This window comes from Lissotriton helveticus, chromosome 5_1 (assembly GCF_964261635.1).
Source record: "Lissotriton helveticus chromosome 5_1, aLisHel1.1, whole genome shotgun sequence".
Lineage (NCBI taxonomy): Eukaryota > Metazoa > Chordata > Amphibia > Caudata > Salamandridae > Lissotriton > Lissotriton helveticus.
In genome coordinates this window covers 1,499,127,364-1,499,154,459 of record NC_136065.1, presented here as the reverse complement: position 1 = coordinate 1,499,154,459, position 27,096 = coordinate 1,499,127,364, and the positions used below count along the sequence as shown (strand labels likewise).

Below are 27,096 nucleotides of genomic sequence, written 5' to 3'. Positions count from 1 at the left end.
TTTTTCTTTGACGTCTGATGTTTGTTTACATTTTTACTCTCTAGGGCCAAGAGGGAAGTACGCGAAGTGAAAAGGAAGAGGAGGAGCTTAATCCAGAGCACCTCATGTATTGCCCGCGCAAACCTGATGAGCTGATAGAGCAGTGGTCTGCGCGCATTTAAGGGGACCCATTTACTTACGGGGCTAAATAAGAAGTATACCATGGCAGACTGTGGCCCTCCTGTGCGCTCCGAGAGGTACCGCTGCATGTCCCTCTGTACCAACTCCTGGTCCCTGGCGCCCTCTTCCCTCACTTCACATACATGGGAGGGTGTGGCACTGACACGCTCCCTCTACACGGACTTCTTGACTCCAGCTACACCTGGTATATACTTATTCCGCAAACTGGGTAAGAAACGATGTCGCACATTTAAATAAGGAAGGCAGATTTCAGCCTGAAAATACTTTACTCCGAACACAAAAGGTTTAAAGGGCAATAACCAATAATCCACCACCTCCTGGTGATATACCAATCAAAAACGAGCACAAGTTCTGCTCAAACCATGGAACCACAAGATAACCTTTTAATCTTCTTCAAACAGAGCTGGCACTGCGGCTGCGGCACTGTCACCGCCTCCCACGGTTATCTGGGAAGATTAGGTTTACATTTCAAAGGGAACTAGCGCTGAAACACAAACGTAGCCCTGCGGCAGCGAAAGTGAAACTACTGGGCTAACAAGTGGGAGGGGTGGGGGGAGTGCGAGAGAACAGAAAGCGATTCCCTTGCGGGAGCGAGCAAACATATATTACTAAAGCTCGCTCCTGCCGGGAAATCGCCAAACGTGCACGCATTGCTGTCGTGTTCCCTGACCAAGGAGACACAGGAAACGGTAGGGATTATCACGATCTCTTTATTTGCTTCTTATCATTACACGATGTTCGCCACTCACTGCCCCCGACCTCTTGCTCCGAGGTCCTGTTCCTGAGTGACCCCTGGTCCCCTCCCCACACCGGATGTGGTGTCCGGTGTCCTTGTCCCCCACCCTGTGCCTCAGGGTCCTAGTGACATTCTCAAGGCACGACATCTCCCCCTTTGTTCACAACAAAAGAGAGAGAGAGAGAGAGAGAGAGAGAGAGAGAGAGAGAGAGAGAGAGAGAGAGAGATCGGCAAAGGGGATGTCCATCCTCCCTTCACATGATTGTCCTCTTGTTGTTTTTCTTTTACATCTCTGTAATCAGTCTCTTTGTCTGTTTGCACTCTTTTCTTGGTCGTTGTTCGCTGACGTCAGTTGGTTGTTCTATTGGTGCAGTGTCTTCGCTCTGTTCTTGCTTTGGCATCTCTTCTTCCTTTATTTTTAGTTCTCTGCAGTGGGAGCTGTTCCGTGTGATGTGATATCTGCCCACTGATGCCGTGATCATGGGCCCCTTGACTTCAGTCACTCTCAGGGGTTCCTTTGCAAATTCGCTGACTGACTTTTTTATTTGTCTCTGTCTTACTAGCACAGTGTCTCCCTCTTTGATTGTTGTTCCTGTCGCGTGTCTTCTCTGGTCTGCATACGCCTTCATTTTCGCTTTCTGTTCCTTGTCTCTTGTTGCGATGTCCTGGTGTTCGGCTTGCTCTGCCTCCCCAAGTTGTGGCAGTCTTGTTCTGCTTGAGCGCCCTAGTACTAATTCTGCAGGGCATTTTCCCGTGGAGCTGTGAGGTGTGTTGCGGTAGTCCCTTAGTACCTGACAGAGGGCCTGCCCGTTTGATATTTGCATCAGTTTTGCTCTTTGTATCGCCGTCTTTATTGTTCCCATGAACCGTTCTGCCATGCCGTTTGCCTGTGGCCATAGCGACGTTATTCTACAGTGATTTATTCCTAGGTACACCATGAACTTCTTGAATTCCTCGCCGGAAAATGGTGGGCCATTGTCTGTCTTTAATGTCTGGGGTGAGCCCCACGCAGCGAACACATCATCCAGTATAGGCAGGGTTGCATTTGCTGACGTCGATCCTACTGGTCTCACTATTGGGAATCTCGAATATTCATCTATGACCACCAGCAGGTAGCTTCCTGTTTCCAAAGGCCCATAGAAGTCTGCTGCCAGTTCTGTCCACACCGCTTTCGGTAGTGAAGACATTTGCAGTGGTTCAGGCTTTGATGATGGTCCTGTTATTTGGCAGATGTGGCAGCGCATCACCATTTCTTCCACCATGTTGTCTAGCCCCGGAAACCACACCTTCTCCCGCAGCATCTTCTTGGTTGCTACAATTCCTCTGTGTGATTCATATGCCAGCTCTACTGTCCTTTTTCTCAGTGTTCTGGGCATCACTATCCGTGTGCCTCTCAGCATTATTCCGTTTCCGCATTCCGATAGTTATTCGTTTACCCTTTTGAAAGCCAATAGTTCTTCTTTGTCTACCCCTTTTTCTACGTGGCTGCTGCTGTTCACATGTCTCCATCTTTGCTGCTTGGTGATCTTCATCGATTCCTGCATGGTGCGATCTCATTTTGTTTCCTTTTGCAGTTCTTCCACTGTGATTGTCGTTGGGGTACTGAGTTTCAGTGCAAAGTTAAGGTATTCTTCTGCCATCGTTGTTGCTTGTGAGGCCTGTGGCAGAGGGTGTCGCGACACATAGTCAGCTGAATTGTGCTCTTTTCCTGGCTTGTGAACAATCTTGAAGTTGTAGTCCATGAGCCTGATTCCCCATCGTTCTATCCTGGGCGGTATCTTTGCATTGGGGTTTCCATAAATTGTCGTGAGTGCCTGGTGGTCTGTGATTATTGTAAATGGTTTCCCATAGACGAACATGTGGTAGTGTTTGCAGGCCCACACCACTGCCAGGCTTTCTTTTTCCGGTTGCGAATATCCTTTTTCAACCTCTGACAAGCTCATGCTTCCATACGCCACTATTTGTCTTGGTGAGTCCCTTCCTTGTTGATGCTGCGCCAGTATCGCTCCTAGTCCCACTGGGCTGGCGTCTACTGTAAATTCAGTGCACAGTCTCGGGTCGAAATAGGCCAGATGATCCACTGCTGTAACTGCTTGTCTAATTTCTTCGAATGCTTTGCTGCATTCGGTGGTCCACAGGAAGCTTTGCCCTTGTTTCGTTAGTTCTCTCAGTGGTGCACTTACAGTGGCAAAATCTCTGATGTATCTTGCGCAGTAGCTTGCTAGGCCAAGGAATGACCTTACTTCCGCTACATCCGTTGGTTGTTTTGCTTTTTCCAGTGTTTCCATTTTGCTGTGATCCAGCCTCATTCCTTTTCTGAAGAAGATGTGGCCGAAGAAAACCAGTTCATTTCGCCCTAGTTCGCATTTCTCTTCATTTAGTGTCAAACCAGACTGCTCCAGGTGTGAGCACACTTCTCGTAGAGCTTTGTCATGCTCTTCATCTGACTTACCGAATACTAAAATGTCATCACTGTAATTCAGACTGTTCTTTATTGGCCTTATTATCTGTCTTATCGTTTCTTGAAATATCTCTGCCGATGAGGAAATTCCAAAACTCAGACGTTTGTACCTGAACAGACCTAGATGGGTGGAGAACGTTGTGATGTACCGAGACTGAGGATCCAGTTCTAGTTGGTTGTATCCTTTGCATAGGTCCAATTTGGAAAAATGCCTTGTGCCTGTGAGACAGCTGATCATGTCATCCAAATGTGGTCCGGGATGTCGTTCACGTTCAATGGCTTTGTTTGGTATCCTCATGTCCACACATATCCTTATCTTTGAGCTGTCTTTCTTTGGAACAGCCACAATTGGCGATACCCATGGCGTTGGTCCGTCCGCTGGTTCTATTATGTCTTGTTTTAGTAGCGCTTCTATCTCTTCGGCTACCTGTGGTTGCAGATGTATTGGCACTCTTCTGTTGTGCTGTGCGACTGGCCTCACTGTCTCGTCAATGTGTAGCGTTATTTGTTGGTCTCTTAGTTTTCCCAGCCCTCTTAGTAACTTGGGGTATTCTTTCAGAATGTTGTTCTTTTCTGACATGTTGTATGTCATTGCCATCAGGCCCATCACTAGTGCCGTGACGTTGCTCAGTAAGCATGGTGCCGGGATGTCTCCTTTCAGTACATGTATCTCTTCAGTTGTTCTTTGGTCTTTGTATGTCAGCTCTTCTTTGAATTTCCCCATGTTAGTTACTGGTCTTTTGGCTCCCCACGTGAATACTCTTACTCGAGATGGTTTTAGAATTGGCTTGACTTCCATCTTGTCATATTCCGAGACGCACATGATGTTGCACGTTGCACCACTGTCCAGTACAAATTCTGCTTCGTGTGGCCCGACCTTGATGTTCACTGACTCCGTTTTCTTTATCTTTTTCTTGTCTATCAGGCATATTCTTTCCTCATCATCTTCCTCATCTGTTTCTGACTCTGCTGTCATGAGGTACAGTCGTTCCGTTTTTTCTTCTACCTCTTCTTCCTCAGATTCTATTGATGAGCTTCTTGTCCCTGTTTCGACATGTCTGATGTGCCTGTTGGTCGGCATTCGTGCTCTTCCCGGCCTTCCTCGGTCGCTTCTGAACTGTCTCCCTTGGCACACACTGGCATAGTGATCTCTTCCGTTGCACTTCCTGCAGGTCTGGCCAAAAGCCAGGCATGGGCCTCTGTGTGGGAACTCTAGTCCGCACCTGTAGCAAGTTCCTTCTGTTTGTTTTTTCGTCGTTTGGTCATTTTTTTCTTTTCTCCAGCTGCCTGAGCGGTTGTTCGTCATTCGCTGAATCTGTTCTGTTCCTCATCCTTTGCCACGTTCCATTTCGCTTGCATGTGCCGTCGCTCGGGCTTCCGCCCTCCCTAATGCCAGAATGTTTTCTAGTGATATCGGTTCTTTTAGGATCCTTGTGCGAAAAGCGATGTCACGACAGCCTTCGATGATGCGCAATCTTATTGCCTGTTCATTGTCAAATTGGTCAAAAGCGCAATGAGTCACTAGCTTCCGCAATCTGGTTGCAAAGTCATCCAGAGACTCTTCTGCTTGTTGTAATGCAATCATGAAGGTGTAGCGTTCAAAGTCAAAGTTTCTCTGTGGATCAAATTTATCCGTCAAACACTTCTTTAGTTGGTCGTAGGTGGCAATCTCTTCTTTCGGCAGCGTTACCATTAGGTCCTCCACTTCATCTCCCACTAGGTTTACAAATAGACCTCTCATCTTTGCATCTGTGACATCCGTGGCCTCCGTATAATTTTCAAATCGCCTTATCCACTTTTCCCATCTAATACCTGTTTGTGGTTCAGAAAGGCTGAATGGTAGCGGTCTTCTATATTGTGCGCTTGGTTTCGGGTCTGCCATTTCTTCTTTTATTTCTTCTTTTGTTGCTATTATCTACCTTTTCGTTTAATTTTCAGGTATCTCTTGTGTGTTTCTATGTTTTTCTCTTTCTTTTACTTCCAGGCCTTTTTATTATATCTTGTCCTGACTTTGCCTGTGCTTGTTGTGTCTTTTCTTGTTGAAATCCGCTTTTTCCAGCTATTTTCGGCGTTTCCTGACCTCAAAATGGCCACCCGATTTTCCTGTCTGCTGATTGGCTCCCGTGCCTGACTTCAAAATGGCCGCCGAGAGTCTCGCGAGACTTTGCAGCCAATCGCGCTATTGCCTGACTTCAAAATGGCCACCCGCGCGATGCTGCTTTCCCATTGGCCCTCGCGCCTGACCTCAAAATGGCCGCCGAGACTCTCGCGTGAGCTCGGGCCAGTCTTTAAACTTCGCGCTGTTCTTTGCACGGCGCTTACCGGCGGAGTCTGTTCTTCTCTCGTGGCGGTTGGGGTGGGCTCCCACGTCGCTGTTCTCCTTTTGGTGGTGCTTTGGGCAGTCTTCCTCTTCTCCTGGGCACACTGCGATCCAGGGTGGGCTCCTGGTGTAAAATCGCCGATTTCGTCGATGAGCACGCAGATGGGTGCGTCGCCTTCGTCGCCAGATGTCATGTTCCCTGACCAAGGAGACACAGGAAACAGTAGGGATTATCACGATCTCTTTATTTGCTTCTTATCATTACACGATGGTTGCCACTCGCTGCCCCCGACCTCTTGCTCCGAGGTCCTGTTCCTGAGTGACCCCTGGTCCCCTCCCCACACCGGATGTGGTGTCCGGTGTCCTTGTCCCCCACCCTGTGCCTCAGGGTCCTAGTGCCATTCTCAAGGCACAACAATTGCCATTGAAAGCAATGCAATGTGTGCACGTTTTTGGCTGAAAAGCCAAATCGATTTCTATAGATTTTTTTCCTATGCAAAAAAAAAAAAAAGAGAATAGGAGGCAGACCTTTTTGGGTGATCACTTGAAAGGCCTGGAACGCTCTTTCCTTCTCTCTAAGAGCACCGCTGTTCCCATGTTTAGTATTAGTGCCTGGGAACTATTTGTAAAACTCAAGCAAATCCAACAATTTGAATACCATCTGCTACTCTTCAGGGCCTCCTTCTGCAACCGTGCTGTGAATGCAACTTTAAAAGCTCATCAGATCCAAGAAATGTGGGTTCTATATGACTGTAAGAAAGATAATTTTTAGGGTTGCCCATCTCAAGGAATAACACTAACTTATCAGGGTGAACCCCATGAGTCGCTAAATAAACATGAGCTCAACATCTTATTAATATTATTTATGCAATACCAAGAAATGTATAAAGTCAAAACAGCAAACAATAAAAATCCCTAACCTATGTAGATAAATTCTATACATTTAAAGAGAAGAAAAAAAAGAATGTAATCAAAATGACAAACATCTATTAAGGGAGACCGGGAGGTATGTACTATTTAAAGTTGTAAGTAAAAATTAGGTCTGGACAAAATGTTCATTACAGTGGCATAATTGTTATAATTTTGGTAATTTGACATTTGCAAAATTACTGAGATTATGCTATTACACTAAATTTCATAGTTAATTTCGGGAAGACATTTTAGATCAAAATGTTCAGGTAGGGGAATTTTTGAGTACAAGCAGCAGCACTTCCGGTATATTTTCTGAGCGGACCTTTTAGTTTATTTTTGAGCGAGAAACTACATATCTGAATGGGAGCTCCAGTGTTTTCAACACAAACAGCAGTTTCTTTAACATAGGTGATCAACAAACATTTCAGGTAGATTTTTTTAATACAGAGGGCAGTTTGGATACTTTTTTTAGCACAAAACTACAAAAGGGAACATGAGCAGCAGTGTTTTGAACACGAGTGATCGGAAATCAACTGAAAATCACAATTTCAAGTTGAATATTTACCTGAATGGATCTTTCAGGTAACATTTTGAATGCAAAATGCATTTCATGTAATTCTTCCTAATTTTGTGGAAATTATGCGCAATTTAACTACAACAGTGTTTCTCACACCCTGTGTAGAAATAGCACCAAAAAGCACTAAGTGCCATTGATAATCCATGCAAGCAGTAAACCAGGACCTAGGAAGGATTTCAGGCCGCCAATGAGGGACACAAGGGAGTTTGTCTCAGTGAAAGATTTTACCTACTGACTTAGAGATGTGACAGATATCCCGTCCACCATATTACAAAAGCAATTGGATAAAATGCACTTGTAGTATGGTGGATGGGATATTTGCCGAAGTGTAAATTAGTCCTTTAGGGCCTGTTTACAAGTTTGACGGGCCTTAGTACCACCAAACTCACCGTGGTGGTCGAGGACCATCGCACCACCGGTCCGGCTGCCGTATTACGAGTATGGTGCTCAGACCGCTTTGGGACTGCCACAACTGCCAGGGATCCGTGATCCCTTGTGGTGCCGCTGAGGTCTGGGAAAGAAATATGCATATTACAAGTTTCCAAACCCACCAACCTTTTCTTGGCGATGAGCTTGCCATGAAAATGCTGGCAGTGGGGGGAAAAAGGGGGACTACAGGGCCCCCGGTTTCCACTCTGCATGAAAGTGCAAGCAGGGGGGGGCACATGTTGTGCCCCCCTGTATGCATGCACCCCTGTGCATCCATGGAATGGACTGCTCAGTCTATGCCATGCAGGAATGTGCATTGACGGTCCCATGGTGATGCATTTTTAAGGCTCACTTATAAGGCTTTAAACTGCACCTCCCCTGGACTGTCACGCCGCCCGCCTACCAGACAACAAAAATACAAGTATTTTGGCACCAGGCGGCCGGTGACTTTGGCAGTCCTGAAGCGAGGCGCTGGTGTGGCGGACCACTCCAGGACTGCCCAAGTCGTAATCAGGCCCTAGTGAGTGAAGTTTGCTAAAGAATGATGATGGATTCAACCCAGGTCTATGACTGGAGGTGAGTGTCTAAAAAGTTTCAGTGCTCCGTCCATCGTCTCTTTGTGTTTGCTTTGTTTACCCTAAATTGGCAGGCTATGCCCAGACGTGGGTCCCTTGTTCACTTTGCTACTGGATTCAAGCTAGTCTGGCTGATGAGGGACGTAACTCTGAAACCGGTCCAGGATGCTTGTTTACGGTCCAGGGTAGACCTGGCTTGGCAGTTCAGGTTTGACTGTTCCCATGAGGCACAGGGTCAAGACTGATTTGCATATTGCTGGGTCTGAACTAGGATGTCGAAGTGAGCTAAAGAATGATGATGGATTTAATCCAGATCTGTGACTGGGAGTGAGTGTCTGAAAAGTTTCAGAGCTCCGTCCATCATCTCTTTGTGTTTGCATTTTATAGTCATTCACTGAAACTTTTTACTGTGAATGGCATGTAATTATACAAATTGGCATAATGATTTTCTGGCAGATATAGAGAAGCAATCTAACAGTTACTTTTCCCACCTACATATAAAAATAGAAATTGGATTTTTACTGAAATTGAAAACTAGTCTTTTTGAATGACTATTCTAGCCCTTTACTGACAATAATTGCAGATTAAACTTTATAATGTGCATTTTAACACTTTGCAGGATCTAGCAACAGCACTGTCAGGAAAAAAAATCTTTTTGGGGCTAGTCCTTGTAGCAAAACATTGATTTAAATGTTGCACGTGTTCCCCTTTCAAAAATCAGGCACCCTCCCTTTTGGGCTACATGCAGTACTTAGTTGTTACATTTTCATAGTTAAAAGCAGGGTTTCTATCTGTCAAAAAAGGATACTTTATATGTGTGACAGCAGGGTTTTAAGCTACTGCTGTCGTGATATGCATAGAAACCTAAAGCCATGTTTTATATGCCAACCCTGCAGATGGTACAATAGGTGATGCCATGCACAGGTGGCATTTTAGTTTCAGGCCCTGGAAGCATTTTCCACACCATATACTAGGGACTTGTAGGCAAGCAAATATGTCAATCATAGGTAAAAATGATAACCATGTTCAAATGGGGAGCATTGGCACTTTATTCATGATTAGAAGTTCTAATATGTGCAAAAGTATGTCGTAGTAAAACACCGAACAACTGGGATGACCATGCAGAAAAGGCAAATTTGTTACAACTACCTATACCAAAATGTACACGACCCCAGCAACATTTTTATTAAACTGGTGAAATTAAATCTTCAGCTTGGACCTATCTTCATGCACCAACACCCCTTAACGCCAACATTCTAATGCAAATCTACCATATCTGGCTTCAGATCAATCTGAAGCACACAGGCAGCTAAATAACAAATCCTTTTCATTAAGAAACCTTGATACAAAAGGCTAGTTCAACCTGGCACAAGAGTCCCCGGCCATTTCTACCAGTTGATCAATTTACACGATCCAAGTCCCAAAACTGCCACCTTAATCCTTCGAGGACACAGACTATTTAATTGATAAAGTGACCCATTGGTTTAGAGTGGAGCGTAACTGTCTTTCAGTGGTTAGATCGGATTGTGTCCATGCAAAAAGATGTTCACGTAATCTATCCTTGCATGATTACATACAATATGGTTGGAAATCTTATTAACTTGAAATTGCGCACTTGTCTTGTAGGGGTTAAACTTTTGGGAATAAGGCTGAAAGAATTCCCTCCGCCCATGGTTACAACAAGAGGGTCTATTAGGAACGTGTCCAGTCATCCCCCCTGTGGTACCACAACCCCTCTGCCTGTTGCCACATCTAACCTGGAGGAAATTGATTGACTAACAAACAAATTTGAACTAAATCCTTGTTTGTCTAACAAGAACATTATTTGCAAAGTAACCACTGCAAATTCTAAGGTGATTAATAATGGTAAATGTATTCCATCCACAAACAAGGATGATTTAGGTCAGGTTATTGGCTATCAGAGTAACCCCTTTAATAAATAGATGCACTTTAGAAAATAAATCTGTTCAGTCATCCACGGCCAACATAGACAATATTTTAAAAAGTTATAGTCAGAGCAGGAACAATTGTCCGCTATCTTGCAGTTGGTTATTATCATGGAATGTAGCGAGACTAGGCTCCAAACTGGTTGATTCAAAATGGGTGTCACTCTTTGAAGAACATGACATTTGCATGCTCCAAGAAACCTGGGCAACAGAAAAAGGTTTTATAGAAGGGGTTACTACTTTTAGAATAAAAGCAAAGCCTGAAGAGCGATTTGGGAAAGCAGTGGGGGGGCCTTACGATCTTAGTCAGAAATGGGTGTATCAGCTCACTTACATTAATGGACATAGATTATCCCGATTTAAAGGGGATTATTGAGATTTTTGCAGCAGGTCTCCATTTGGATCTTAGAAACATCTATGTTAAAATGACAAGGGCAACTGATAAATCATCCACTTTATCTCTTATGTAAGAGGTTTTAGATACCCTGCAGATAAACACACAAATTATAGTGGCTAGGGATTTCAATACGGCTTATGAACCCTCAATATATTTAAATGAGATGACTCGAGAGGAAGATGAATTCTAGGGTATCCCTTCCTTTACAGGTCAACCAAGGAAAAACCTTGCATTCGAGCTGGCTTCTTTAACAGTTAGCAGGGGACTCATGGCATGTAATGGGCATAGCAACTCTCATCCCGATGGAGCACCAACCTTCAAGAGAGGAACGTATACCAGTGTCATAGATTATGTCCTTATTGATGTGAGATTATGGTCACTTTTAGATGACATGAAAGTGGTAACGCGTTTAGATAGTGTTCACAACTCTTTGGAAGTAGCACTGATGGGTGAATCTTTGAAACGAGAAGTTAATACTTCATGCACTATGGTTCCCACCCCTTAATAACTAACAATGGCCGCTATGTTACATGGCCCAATGTCCTGTTAAATCAAAAACTAGATTCCCAGATTTATAATTTATAAATTGTACACCCAGCAGAATATGTGGGGCTTCATGAAGTAGAAATTCCCATCTTAAATGTACACAACCAGTTGTTTGGGGAGTTGTTGGACTTGGCCCTTCTGGCAGGTTCACCCCTGAACTTTTTGCCCGGTATTATTACATTATTATAATGATTTCTGGTCTTTGCGTACTTTTGCACTGTGGTGCAGTGTAAAGTGCATGCGCTCTCTGAGTGCGTGTGTGAGATTGGCCTGCCCTCCCATAGGAATGCATGAGGAATGTGTGTGTCCATGGTAATTCCTGATGCATGGGGAGTGCAGGTGCGAGCTTGGTATGTGCGGACTCGTGTGATTGAATGCTGCGCGATGATGTGTGGGGCATAATTGTGTCTAATGTGGAAGTGCCACTTCTAGAAGTTGGCCTGTCTGTTCAGTGAATGTGCTGGCTTGTGATTGGCTGGAGCTGGCTGGTGTGCCAGGCTCCTGGAGTCTGGATGGGTCTGCCCCGGTGTGAATGGGGAGATCTGCATGTTGATAGCAGGGAGGGGCTGCACCTGGGACCTGAATAGGGCTGGGCTTTCCCCACACAATGCTGGCTCCTCCCCCTGTGGTGCGTCTAATGACCCTAGCCTGGCCAGTGAATAGTGAGAGGGGCTGAGCCCATCAGAGTGCTCCCAAACCAGCTGCGTCTGGTTTGGCCCCCACCCTACACCCTAGAGACAAAGGGATTTTCTGTATAAAATGAGGCTGTGACCTCATGCTCAATGTTCTTGTTCCTGACTTGAATCTACCAGGGGCGTGCTGCTGCTGGGGCCAGGGTAAGGCTTGCCTCCCTGGGCCCTGCCCATCCCCTGGATGCCTGGAGGACCCCTCTACTTCATGAACCCTGTCAGAGGGGGCTTTGCTGATGGTGGGGCCCAGGAGGGACCGCCATAGGGGCTGTCTCCTTTCTGGACTGCCCCGTGTGCTGGCCCCTGGGCCCTGCTTTGCCTCCCTGACTTCCAGGACCTTTTGCTGTGCCTTTGCCCTTGCCCCAGGGCTGTGGCTGCCCCTAGCGCCCTGTGAGCGATGTTCTTTGTTGCCTGGATTGTCCCACAGCGAGGAAAAGCCGGGGGCTGAGCAGCGCGATGCTGTCTGCTCTGGAGGAGGAACCCCCCCCAGGGGATTCCCCCGTCATGCCGGGATTGCGGGTGCCACCCCGCTTATGTGAATTTACTTAAGGGTGCTAAGCCTTTTGTCATGGGCACCGAACGGGTGACCACCCCGTTTCTACGTTTATTTGTAAAATCGAGGGTTCCCACCCCTCATTTTGCCCCCGTTAAATCACCGCCGCAGCCCTCGCGCTGCAAAATAGGAAGTCAGGCACCGTAGTGCTGACTCGGGTGGGACTTCCGGTTCTGCGAGGAAGTCCCGCCCGCCGCCGCGCTCTGATTGGGGGAAGCCTTGGTTCCGCCTTTCCGGTCTCCCGTGTGGAGAGGGAGACCGGAGTTGCTGCCCGCCCCGGAGGAGAAGCCGCCGAGCCGCCCAGGCTGCACCCTGAGTCCCGGTCCCGAGATGGGGGACCAGGTGAACAAAGGCGCTGTCGGGCGGGGCTCCCGGGGATCGGGAGAGCCCCGCTACCACCGCCGAGTGAGGACTTCTGCCTCCGCCCCCCCAGCCGGTGAGTTAGCAAGTGCTGGGGCGGGCTCTGGGTGTGCTTCAATGGTGCCGGTCCAAGCCTGGCCTGTGTCTTGAGCGGCCCCCTCGCTCCAACGTAAGGGGCATTGATGCATTAGAGCCCCCGAGGTCTCCAGGGGCCATTGTCCTTCCGAGTCCCCAGAGGGGGGACTCCAACGAAGGGGGCATTTCGGGAGGTAGAGCGGCCCCGGCTGGCAGCGGGCCGCTCCCCCCAGTTGCCATGATTGTCCCCGAGCCCAGATGGCTCCCACGAGGCCCCATTAGTTTCAAAAGCCTAGCGGGCTCCTGGGGGCACTTTGTTTTAGAGCCTAGAAGGCTCCACCAATGGGCAAGTGTTGGCTCAGAGTCTAGAGGGCTCTAGGTGGCGCAGTTTTGTCCAGAGGGCCAGTGAGGGCCCATGTCGCAGTTCTGATTACCAGCTGCCCAGCAAGTAGTGGGCAGCTGCACCGTTTAGGTATTTTGCTTCCTAGGGACTTGTTCTTTGCGAATCAGGAGTGAGACGCACTCCTTTGCCCTACCTTGGCCTTCCACAGCTGCGCAGCACTTAGTGCCAGCTGCAGCGTTTAGGCCCTGTTTCTGTCCTCAGCTGCCCAGCAAGTAGTGGGCAGCTGCTACGTTTAGGTTTTCTTTCAAAAGACAGTAGACCCTAGTATATCAGGATCATGTAAAAGATAGGCATGCACTAGGTAGTACGTATGTCCTTTGTCCAGCCGGACAGGATTTTATTAGTGTAAATATTTTGCACTAGTTCATAGAATCAACACTTATGTACAAGTGGGCACGACCCGTGACCCACAGGAGACGAGACAAAACAAAAGAAAGAAGTTTGTGTAAAGGCGCACAAGGCGGTCTGTACTAGTATTCAGTGTTTACAGACTTGGTTTTGTTCTAACGCACCATGGTAAATAACATTCTGTGACATTATAAAATACATATGGTGCTCTTAGGTCGACGACGTTTCGATGCCATTACATAAATACAGGCATCATCATCAGGACAGGAATTAACATGTTTGTCTTGAGAACAATATGAACGTAGCCTGCGTGGAAAACACGCGTTCACTGGGATGGTCCTGCTTATGCTGGCGTTACAGATTCGAGTAGTTTTATCCAGCTGAAAGAAATTGGGCGGTCTGTCCAGGTAGGTGAGGGACTGATAGCGAGGCGGTTTCCAGGGCTGTGTGCGTGGCGTCGATGAGCTCCGGCACAGGAATTTCCAAAGAATCTTGCTCGATGGCAGGGTAGAAGGGGTTCTGGCGGTGATCGCTCATGTTTAGGTTTTCGGCACAGTGGCGCAACCTGGGCTTTGTTGTGAGTTATGTGCTTCTTAGGGTACTAGGAAATGTACTCTGTGTTGTATGTTTTGTGCACCCTGTGTTCTGGTACCTCTGAATGTGTTTTTATGCATCATGTACAAAGTTGCTTCCTACACCGCTGAATGTGTTTTCATGCATCATGTGTCTGACCTATACCTTTAAAGGTGTTTTCAAGTTTAGGAGGTTGTTCTTCCTAGTATAGTTATCTAGTGTGTTCATGATTCCCTGTGTGATATTTTCCTATGGTGGTTAGCCCTCAAGAACGCCACCCGCATACACCACCAGCTGATCTGCACCACCAAAAGGACAACATTCAAAGAATGTCTGGACAACTACACCCACAACAGCAAGGAACTCTTCAACATCTTCAAAGAGCTCTCCAACCCCAGCGCCTGCAACAACCACATCACACCCTCGCAAGACCTCTGCGACTCACTCACCTCGTTCTTTCACCGCAAGATCGCCGACATACACAACAGCTTCGGAGCAAAGGCCACGCACCCAACCACCGAACCAGCGCCCCCCACCACCACCCTCTGCAACTGGACCCCGGTCAGCACCGAAGACACCACGCGCATGATGAACACCATCCACTCCGGCTCCCCCACCGACCCCTGTCCACACCACATCTTCAACAAAGCCGACTCCATCATCGCTCCCCAACTCCGGGACATAATTAACAGCTCCTTCGCATCCACCACCTTCCCGGAGAGCTGGAAACACGCCAAGCTCAGCGCCCTCTTGAAGAAACCCACCGCGGACCCCGCGGACCTCAAGAACTTCTGCCCCATCTCACTCCTCCCTTTTCCTGCCAAAGTCATCGAGAAGACCGTCAAACAACTCTCCGCCTTCCTCGAGACAAACGGATCCCTCGACCCCTCGCAGTCCGGTTTCCGAGCAAACCACAGCACCGAGACCGCCCTCATCGCAGCTACTGACGACATCAGGTCACTGCTCGACAACGGGGAAACAGCGGCACTCATCCTCCTGGACCTCTCAGCAGCCTTCGACACCGTATGTCACCGCACCCTGATACAATGCCTCAGCAACACCGGAATCCAAGGAACGGCCTTGGAGTGGATCATCTCGTTCTTCGCCGGAAGAACCCAGAGAGTCCGCCTCCCCCCGTTCCGCTCCGCGGCCACCGAAGTCATCTGTGGCGTTCCGCAAGGCTCCTCGCTCAGCCCCACCCTCTTCAACGTCTACATGTGCCCCCTCGCAGCCATCGCACGCCAACACAACCTAAACATCATCTCCTACGCTTACGATACCCAGCTGATCCTCTCCCTCACCAACGACCCCACCACCGCCAGAGTCAGCCTCCAGGAAGGAATGAAAGACGTCGCGGAATGGATGAAGATCAGCCATCTGAAACTGAACTCAGACAAAACAGAAGTCCTCATCCCGGGACCTTCTCCCTCTGCCTGGGACGACTCCTGGTGGCTCCCTGCCCTGGGAACCACCCCCAAGCCAACGGACCATGCTCACAACCTGGGCTTCATCCTGGACTCCTCCCTAACGATGTCCAAGCAAGTCAACGCCGTCTCGTCATCCTGCTTTAACACCCTGCGCATGCTCCAAAAGATCATCCGGTGGATCCCCACCAAAACCAGGTAGACGGTCATCTAGGCCCTCGTCACCAGCCGGCTGGACTTCGGGAACACCCTCTACTCCGGAACCACAGCCAAGCTCCAGAAAAGACTCCAGCGCATACAGAACGCCTTGGCACGACTCATCCTGGACATCCCCCGTCACAGCCACATGTCTGCCCATCTGAAAGACCTGCACTGGCTCCCCGTCAACAAGAGGATCACATTCAGACTTCTCACCCACGCACATAAGGCTCTCCACAACATGGGCCCCAAGTACCTCAACAGCCGCCTCGCGTTCTACACACCCACTCGCCAGCTCCGATCCGCCAGCCTCGCCCTCGCCACCGTCCCACGTATTCGCAGATCCACCGCCGGAGGAAGATCCTTCTCCTACCTGGCAGCCAAGACATGGAAGTCCCTCCCCATCCACCTACGGCTGACCCAGGATCATCTCTCCTTCAGGAAACAACTCAAGACCTGGCTGTTCGAGCAGTAGCGACTCCCCCTCCCCACAGCGCCTTGAGACCCTAGCTGGTGAGTAGCGCGCTCTACAAATTTCATGATTGATTGATTGATTGATTGAGGGTTGCGTAGGTGGTACTTACCTTTTGCCAGTGGTTACTGGTTGTGTGCTACATTGGTTATTTGGTGCTACAATTGCTATGTTCTAAGTACTATTTCTTTACCTAGTGCTGATCCTGACAGTGGTCCATGTGGCCCTGTCAGGTGTACATAATCCCTTGTAAATATTGCCCGTGCCAGTTGGCACAATGTACATCCTGTGATTATTATTCTGATGTGTTTTTCATAATACAAAGGCTATTTTTTATATAACCTTGTGTGGAGTTCCTTTTGTGGGGGCCTGGGATGTTGTTGCTGGTGGGTGCGTAAATGTAAATGTAAATGTAAAGCCTGACTGCTCGTGCCAAGCTACCAAGAGGGTGAGCAGGGGTTATCTTGGCGGGTGACTTCCTTGCCCTGACTTAGAATGGTGGTTTCTGCCTGACTTTGGCGCAAGCCTTAGCCTAGCAGAAATCCCATTTCAAACAGGAGTTGTAAAAGATTTTCCACAAGGATGTTCCTCATGCAGAACTATATTCTACTAAGGAGTCTAAGTGGTTTAACCAAGCGTGTTAATCAGCCAAGAGCTCACTAAGGTTGGCCAGATGCACTTATAGTTATAAGGTACTATTAAACCAGGCGAAACGGAACTGGGATGAGACACTCTGGCAATATTTGTTAGCTGCTAATACAACAAATGAAATTATGTATTTCTTGTGTACAGTTGCTCATACTAAATCTGATAGGGTGAAAAATTATCATAATATTTCACCCGAGAGATGGGTGACACACTTTTCTAGTCTTTATGCTGCAAAACATTGCAATGACCAGAGGACAAATAGCAGATATTATGAAACCTGTCAAAGAGATTGCCCCGGTTGTCTTTATTCTTGCAGACACAAATAGAGCAATGGATTCCTTAAAATCTGCTAAGGCACCGGTTCCAGACAGAATCCCTTGAAATTTATATAAAATGGAGCCTCAGAAATGGTCAATTTACTTAAATTAACTATTGAATGCAAGAGGAGCAGGGGTTAACTTGGCCTTGGGCTGAAATTATAACAATATCTAAAACTGGCTATGCATGCCACCCTACAAATTACAGGCCGGTTAGTTAAATCGATAATGCCACAAAATATTTTGCAAATCAAATTTTAGAGAAACTACAAGATTGGGCAGACTCAAACAAAATTATGTCTCCTCTCCAGGATGGCTTTAGGACAAAGATTAGAGGAATTGACCAGATTTTAAGGTTTACCATTTTATATTAGAAATATGTTTTATTATAACAGCAAATGCTCTACATGGCTTTTGTTTATCTCAGAGCCGTGTTTTACCTCAATCCACGCTCAAACCTATGGCGAGTATTGGCAAATATGGGGGTTCCACGTAATCTTATTCAACTTATAAGCAAACTACATGAAGAAAATGATGCTCAAGTTCGATGGGGCCCAAATGGAGAACTAACTGACCGCATCCCCATTGAGCATGGTGTGCGCTTAGGGTGCGTTCTTGCACCAACGTTGTTCTCTTAATATATATAGGATGTTGTGGACATCTTGGAACACTGCATAAATGATTCCCCTTTTCTGTACAATTGAAAAGTACCAATTCTTTTACTCACAGACAATTCCCTTCTTATTTCTAAGACACCTATGGGCCTCCAAATTTTTATTGATACATTGTTATGTTTCTGTACATCTAGGGGCCTGGAATTAAATGTAATTAAAACCAAATTTATGGCATTTTGCAAGTTTGAGTAAAAATTTTAATATTCATGTCAGCAGTGAAATTTTATAAAGGGTACATAATTTTGACTACTTAGGGGTTAGAAAAAGGGAGAACTCTAAGTGGCAAAGCAAATTAAGTAAGAGTGGTCTTGTAATTGAGTATAGTTCCAATGCTATCATCAGATTTGACAAGCAAAGAACATCACATGCAGTTTCACCAGTGCTGGAAATGTATTGTGCCAAGGTCCAAGGTGCGGGGCTTTATGGTGCTGATATTTGGGGTTGTGTTGACACTCATTCGCTATCTATATCTGAAAACCCTTTACCCTACTAAATTTTGATAGAAAAGAGTTGCTGACTTGGCTGTATTAAAAATTCTAGTGTATTGGGTCCGTCTTTGGACCACTCTTGAGTTAGGAGATTATAATCATTCACTTAAAGAATTATTAAACGTTCCAGGAGCCAGGTCCCTTCCTTGGCTTAAATATGTTTGCGTAGGATTGGTGAAATTCGGTTTACAAAGTTATTGGGCTGAGCCAACTGTAGTTTGTAAAGCAGAACTGAAACGGTCTTTCATGCTCCACAAGCTTTTTTGCGTATGCAAGGGTGGCGGACGGAGCCAACAGAGCAAGACCGGCATGTGGAAACATGTTCCATCCGCCTACCAGATTACAATGTTGCAAAAAGCCCTTCCCACTGCCGCATAAAAACCACCACGTCACGGATGGCGGAAACACAACTATGGAGAGGAAAAGCTGATACATTACCCATATAAACCACCAGAGCCACCATGGATCCTGTGCTACAGGCCTTCCCGCAATTCTACCTGATACACCTCCGGCAGACAAGACGCCGCCTTCAACAGCAGAGGTACGTACCAATCATCTCCATGCATGCAACCCCAGAACAACTAAAACTCCCAGCAAGCATTGCGGCACCACGATGAATGTGGCAACCTGCCAAATGCAAAGTGCGAGGCCCACCCAATCCCCATGAGTGACCCTCGGTGCCCCTGAAGGCAAATGGGGCCAATGCCGAGCCCCGCAGTTGCAGAGCACGCACACCGCAATATCATAAAATGTACGCCGCTGAAGGCTCACATTGTCTGATGGCTCATACTCATAGTGTGTGCCACACCACGGCGGCATGGAAGCTGCGACCGCAATCATGCAACATTCAAATGGGGACCAATGCGTGTCATCACTGCGGATGCCAGCTAACGCGCATGCAAACACATTTTGCATTAGCATTGTTGCCATGCGAATTGCATCACACATCACAACTCATTCGCCCAAAGGGATTGCTGCACAGCATGGGCAATGTTGTGGGGCACGAGGCACGCATGCATACAAAGTCACCACACATACACCGTACTGGTACGGGAGAACTGGCCCAGGTTTGTTGGCAGGGTCACATGTCCAGTGATGTCTGTGCTTGGTGGCTGGGGGTAAGCCAGCCTTCTGGGAGGGGCTGGAACATCAGAACAACTAGAACAGTGACCATCTGGTCACTACACTGTGAAGGAATGAGAGAGTGTGACCTTTGAGTCAAGTCGTCACACACATGGAATGTCCAAGAAAAGCAGAGTGCAATTACATACATCGTCATGCCTCGTGGCCAGCATGGGCTGAAATGAGGGAAGGAATCATAAAGGACAAAGGTCATTCGCACTTTACCAATGTTTTGTAATGAAACATCCAACCTATGAACATCGCTTGAATATCCCTTAACATCTGACTGGCGTCTCTTTGCCAGGGGTTGACTTGTGAAGGGCCAGTGACATAGGCAGACAATCAGAGTTGTTATTGTCTGCAAATCAGACTTAATTGTAATCCCTAGCACTCCCAACACACGTACTGGTGTGGCATGCAGTGTGCCTAGCTGCCATTGCCTGGAAATGTTCCCACACACGTCATAGGAGTGCACATGTGGAACAAACAAACATCGCTCTGATCGACATCATTGGTCATTGTCAGCCATGTGGGCATGTATGCACAATCCATGTGCATTTGTGCCTCATTCAGGAGAACATTGCAATGTCTGTTATGCAAATTCCACACACACTCACACAGGACTGACCCAATAATGTCCACATGTCTCTGTCCACTGTACTGTATATCCATGTTGCGTTGTCCAGATGACACTCATTGCCCTCATCCCGTAATGTTGTTGCGTATTGTTGGACTAAAGCTTGCGCTTGTGCAGTGACAGCAGCTACATGCAACTCAGCACTTATGCTGTGAAATACAAGTGCTGTGCCATCTAACCACAGGGCAGCTCATCCTTGATGTAGCAGTGCACTATATGCACTACACATCGACCTCTTTGGATGTTGTAGTGTCAGAACGTCGAGTGAGTGATGAAAAACAACGTCTGAATGCAGGTCACTTGTGCATTTCACTTGACCATGAGTCCTGTCAATGCTGTGGTTGTGTGAGTCGCTGGGTAAGCTGTACACCCCATCTCATCTATAACTCAGCCCATGCTTGTGTACCCTGACATACATAGGAGGAGACCACCCATATCACATGAACCAAGATGTCACATCAATAATCTCTCTGGACGGAGACCCACGAGCATATCCCCCACCCCTTGCAGGAAGGAGTTTGATGGGATGTCCCTGGTCTCTGGGCTTTGTCAGCAAACCCCATTCCACAGCCAATACCTGGTGAAATGTACATCCCATGTGCTGTGTCGCTCTCATCACTGGATGAATCACTCTCCAAGTGTGGGGCAACTAGCCCACCTTCCCATGACATCTGTAAGGCATCTGTGTCCTCTAGCAGCTGTGACACTTTTTTGAGTCGGGTGCTAGGGCCATACCAGAACAGAATGACAAGGGACAATGTTCTCTGACCACGGACATATTTTTCAGCCAATACTCCAGGACCACGTAGAGTACAAGCTAAGAGGACACTTCTCATGTGACAGACATATACTAAGGTACGTGCAAAACGACTACACCATGTAGGATTTGTGCGCTACAGATGCATAATGTAAGCCAGGCTCATGCCAGTCGACAATGTCCATGACAGTTAAATGACTGCCTTCCCTTGCTCAGGTCTGTGGTACCAAGTGAAACAGACCGCCGAGGTCAGCAGAATCAAAGTGAATGCAGACATGGCAAAAGTCAGAGCGCTGAATGATAATTCCTGTCAGTAGGTGTAAAAAAGGCAAAAGGATGTTGAATTCTGACCAACAGTTCCTGTTGCTGTTCAGTAGTTACGTATCCAAGAAGGCACAGGCAGCCTCGAAGGCAATCAGTTCCAAAAGAGGATCCAAATAATCTTCAGCAAAAAGGACTGCCATCCAATTAAGCAGTATGAAGGAAAAGATGTGCACCTCACACCACGAGGTTGAAAGGAGCATCCCATGGCAATCTGGGAGAGGTTCGATGTAGGCATGGCACAGGAGCCATTGCGCAAATGCACAGGCACAGATGTCAGCCTGTCTGACACATTGAAATGCATCCCATAAACATGTATCAATGAAGCAGTCCTGGTCATGGGCCAACAGAGGTCTCACCCACAGCTCATGATCCAGGGCAGCAAGGGATGTGTTGGAAAGGCAGACATCCATGGATCACTGATAGGGGCATTGTCAACAGGAGAACATAGATGAAATAGGCATAGTGGAAAGTCAGCCTATAACTGATGCATAGCACAGCTAATGGGACACATCCGAAGAGAAGCTGCATGCGGTTACGGTACAGTTGCAGCTGACCAGAATTGGCCTGGACCACAGGATGGCGTAAGAGCAATCTCATTACCAGCGCTCAGCTGTACAGCCAAAGTAATTATCTGAAACCGCTAAATGCAGTGTGTAAATTGGAGGAATGACACCCGGTAGGACTCCAGCAATTGCATGAAACGAAACGAAGGGACTAGGCCAGAGCCCACAAGTTTGAATAAAGTGTGCAACAGCTTTCAGAGTCAGACTCTATCAATAATTTGTGTGTCAGTTCCCTAAGAAAAAAGTGGGAGTTCCGTGTTCAGCAATTACTGAATTGCGCGGGACAGTCGAGTCACCTGGAATTCGAAGGTGTCCGGGCTGATGTGGGAGCGACTCCTTGTCCAGACTAAAAGCCCAATCTGCACACTTATTGAAGTATGCTTTCCAATGTGGGTATGTGAGGCCACAAATAAGTATAAAATATTCACATATGGGGGAGTGAGAAGAACATTGCTACAGCAAGGAACAAGTTGTGCAACAGTTCCTGTACACGTGATGCCTGCCCTGTGACCGCAGCAGCTGTGCTTATTCAGGGGAAAAGAAAACTTCGGTTGGTACATAGATTTAGCATGGGTATGTTGTCATAGACTGATGTTCATGTGGTTCAACATGCATGAATCGCACATGTCACATGAAAAGCCCTGTGCAACAGTACTTGAGCGTGTGAATGCGACAATGTCACTATCGTCCACATGACAGGATGTGTTGTGATGCTGGCTCTTGTGGGCACACTGCTAAGAATTTCATTGGTCTGTGCTATGTAATCCGTGACTACTTCCATCATGTTCATGTTGATGTTAGTAGGGGGATGGGAGCACACTGCTTCACCTCCCAACACAGTTCATCCCTTAGCATTCGGGTAAATGCAGTTCAGTCATAATGCTTACTTGTCATTGGACTGAAGTGTTTCACCTGAGTTGGGCAGGGAGAGGTACAGAGACCTCAGTGGATTGTGGCCGCTCCCTCAGCAGACACCGGTCACAATGTATCTTACCCCTACTGATGTAGGATTATAACGTGGTACACCTGTGGCTAGGGATTGACAGTACTGACCAGCATCCAGCTGTGGTGACCATTGAAAGACAAGTAAGCATTTCAACTGCAGTGCATTTACCAGGATGCTGAGGGGTAAAATGTGCTGGGAGGTAAAGTCATGTGCTCCCATCCCCCTTCTGTCCATGTTGATGGTGTTTGCCTGTGTTAACTGTTATGCATCTTGTACAGTGTTGCCTAGGGCAGTGCTTTTCCTGCACTGTCATCAATTGTCAAATCACTGTCTTCTCCTTGTGTCGTTCCAGGTTCCTCTACTCCGTCAACGGATTGTTGCATTCACAACTCTTGATACATTGCAATGTGAGTTGACATGCTACTTACTATTAAAAATATTCCACTTCACACAAAGGCATGCAGGTGTGATTTGTGTTAATTTGTAAATGAGTGACAGGTGAGGGTTGAAGTGGAAAGTGATGGTACATGGATGGTTAGGGTAGAACACACAATGGTGGGATTCCACAGGCCAACAGTACACTCCTATCCTTGTGGCAATGTGGGATTGGTTTTACAACAAAGTCAATGCTTAGTGTGACACTGGTGACATGAACGTTGGCTCCGAGAACTGATATGGCACAGTGCTTTGCAATGTGATCCTCCCTGTGACTTTTTCGGGAAGCCCCCTATGCCCTTTGGCCTTGGGGGAACCTGCTGCATGCTCAGAGGTGTCTGAGGATTCGCTGTGATGTGACTCACCCCTCCCTGTGGCCGCTGATGAGGTGTTGTGACTATCATCCGGATGGCCACTGGGTGGTTAGCCAGCTATTTATGCTGCATGCATGTCCCTCAGGACACCCACAAGTTGGCCCATGTACTCGGCAATTTGTCCAAAATGAGTGTCCATGGGCCACTGCAGCAGGTGGAGTTCATGCAGTTTGTTAAGGACCTGGCCTATCTGTACTTGTGTCTAATTGTCCTCCTATGACTGTCCCGAGTTGTCCTCCCACATGCCCTTCTGCCATGGACCTGTGGCGGTGCCTGGTGCTGCCGCTGCACACTGTCCCCAGCATCCTGAGGCTGCCTGGGGGTGTTGACTGCAACTGGCACAGGGACAGTGTTAGAGTTAGCGGTGGTGATGGTAGAAGTGGCTGCCACAAAGGTTGATGCTGCGGGGGTCAGCTTTGTTGTTGCAGCTTTTGTAGGAGTGGTGGTGGTGGTGGCGACAGTGAGGGCCGGAGGTTTTGTTTTGCAGTTACATGTAACTTCATCAATGACACTGTGATTCATGTGAACTCTCAATGGTATTTTCTGTGTGTGCACGGCTGCAACTTATGCAGACAAAGTTGGCTCACATATGCAGGATGTGCTGGTCAGATAGCTTCCTGCTGTTTGGGAGGGAAGACAGAGGGCCTTGTGGGGGTTGTGATCTTGCTGTCAGGTCCCGACAACCCACTTGTAAGTAAGATGGCTACCTACCTGTTAGGTGTGGCAGAGGAAGGAAATGCTAGCCTTATGAGACATTCATGTTGACAGCGTGCAATGTACATGAGTTTGATTTTGTCTGACAATTGAGGCTCACTTGTTGTGCACAACAGTACATTACAGTGGGAAGTGCTCATTTTGTTTGTACTTACCAGCCTCCACCCCCCTTGATTCCTGTGAGACTCTCGGGATGCAGTATGGCAAGCACCTTCTCCTCCCATTCAGTGCAGGTTACTGGTGGTATGTGAGGGCCACCACCAGTTCTGTGGGCCGATGCTTGTCCCGGGCCTTGAGGTCGACACACCGCCTTTTGATGTCACGCAGTGTGCGTAGGGTGGTCCCTCCAGCATTGACTTTGTTATGGATCACTGTCCACATCTGGGTTTTGCGCAAAGGTGAGGTGTGTTGGACCAGGCTTCCATGCAAATGTGGTTCTGCCCTTATTATCTCATCTACCATCACTTTCAACTCAGTGTCCGTGAATTTGGGCATTTTCCTTTTGGCCATGGTGCAAAGATGAGAAAGGTGCATGGTGCAGTGGGTAGTGGAGTTATGTGAAGTGTGTCAGGTGTGTTGGTGGGGAGTGGTGTTCTGTGGAGATGGGTGTATGTGATGTTGTGTGGTGTGCGTATATGGTGTCCTCTCTCTCTCTGTGTCAGCTTCTGGTGTGCCATGGATGCTGGTCCAGGAAGGAGTTGGTTTTATTTAGTGGTATGTGGGTGGGTCCACATGTGTGATGTCCTCCAGGTTTTTCTTACATGCTGGCAATGGCTTACATTGCCAATGGACATTTCGGGTGTATCATTGTGGTGTGTATGATGTGATCGTGGGCAGCACTGAGCATCGCTGTTCCCTTTGTTACTACAGCCATTCATTTGACTCCACGCACGAGCAAGGAAATTGGTACGCAATGCTCTGTCCTCCAGCTCTGCGGTTTCATCATAATTGGCCATGTAGTCATTCCGCTGCAGCAGCGGCCTTTTTAGCCCCTTGAACGGTTTCTTCATCTGCGGCAGTTGGATTTGAAACTTTTCCGGGCATGGCGGATGGTCATTGTGTGTTCTGTTTTCTATGGTAGGAATTTCCAGGCATTGCTTCATGATTTGACCGACGGAGATGCCGACGGTCTTGCAGGTGGATTTTTGCCGCGAGCACAGCGGATGGACGCCTTTTCCGTCGGGCAACGTAATGGGTCCCTTAGTGTTTTCTTGGCCTGAATACCACATTTCCTGCCTCAAATGGATTCATCCAATTTGTTGTGATATAGGAATAACTAGATACATTTCTATTTCAATCAATAGAAATTGTTTTTATGTCTCAATTTTATAGTATCTTTTTATTGTGTGTGTATACTTTAATGGTTTTTGAAAACCGAATAAAGTATTATTATTACAAAGTCTAGATGGTGTCCTCCTTACTGCAAAACAGATGACACCTGCCTTCTGATATTGCTAGCCATCTAAGGTTCCTTCAGCACCAATGACTATCCCACACACACTCATCCACATTCTAGAGTCTTGAGGTGATTTACGGGAAAAGTCCTTATCTGGTTATGGGGTTCTACATACTCAAACCATGCCACTTCATTCATCCTGGCACACCTAAGTCACAGAAGATACCCATTACCTGTAGAGCCCCTGGGTATCCTTATTGTCCCCAGCCATTTTCAACTTCTGTGTGAAGCATCTTGGTGCTCCACTCATCATTAACAGCATCAATGTCCAGCAATAGACCAATGGCATACAACTCTACTTGAAAGTGAACTCCAGTTCAAACACTACCTGCACCTATTCAAGGCCTGGATGTTCAGCTTCTACCTGAAGCACCGCTCCAGAAAAACAGACTTCTTGCTATTACCTAAGAACAACAAGCAACATCTAGTCCAAACCTGGCTTAAAGACATGAAGGTAGGTAGGCTTGAACCCTGATTGTTACCCAATGCATAGATTCACCCTGGTCCACATAATTAGGCCATGTAAAATGGTACAACGTTAAGTGATGTATATACCCATAATAAGCGTCATCGATGGTGGCAAAGTCAATTGATGTTTGAAATGTGTGATTTATATTGTATGCTGATACAATTCTGCAGAGATATATTTACTTTAAATATATAGGAAATAAGACAAATGACAAACATAGCAATATTTATTGAATATACAGAGGCAAAGCATGCTCTCCATATGCAGGCATTGCAGAAAGTGTACAACAGTGTGCATATGGGGTTGATATGGACACTGTCCTACTGTCGTTGCCCTTATTACGACTTTGGTGGTCATCCAGCTATGCAGCAACCACGCCATCTGCTGGAGTACCACCAAGGCCATGGTGCGCCCGCCCAATGAATTATGATTGTAATCCATGGCGGGCGTGCAGTGCAGTGGTGGTGTAACGGCAGCAGTATGTTAGGCTCATAAGAGCGCCTAACATGCAGATAGCTATCGGAAGCGTAACATGCAGGAACTGGGGGTGCAAATCCAGTGAGGCACAACATGTTCCACCTGCATACATCCCCAACCCGGGATTAGCAGGGGGACCTGTTAGGCCTCACTAAGTTGCCTCTCAGCATGCTTTTCATGGCTGGCTCACCACCATAACAGGTGTGGCAGAATTGCCCCCTATAATTTGCTCAGCGGTGCTGCAGCGGCAATGCCAGCATATTGTTGCTCCTGACTGCTGCACGACAGCCTTAGGGGCCTGGATCCCTGGCAGACACAGCCATCACATTTGTAATACTGCGGGCGTGCCCGCATTGTGGTGGAGGTCGGACAGCCGCAGGGAGGACCTGGCCTGGCAGTTCGGTTTGGACTGTTCCAATTGAAACCCGGGTCAAGAATGATTTGCATAGGGCTTGGTCCAAACTGATGTAACATGGTGGGCAAAAAAACGATGGCTTGGAATGCTAGCCTGATCAATTGCC

The 27,096-nt window shown here is 47.4% G+C and overlaps 1 long non-coding RNA gene across 1 annotated transcript; it reads left to right on the top strand.

Moving 5' to 3' along the window:
- Window positions 1–806: 806 nt before the first annotated feature.
- Window positions 807–25,562, top strand: LOC144753671 (uncharacterized). The gene is made up of 3 exons (XR_013594465.1): window positions 807–869; window positions 23,003–23,057; window positions 25,255–25,562. It is a non-coding gene; the product is annotated as an uncharacterized LOC144753671 (long non-coding RNA).
- Window positions 25,563–27,096: the final 1,534 nt, after the last annotated feature.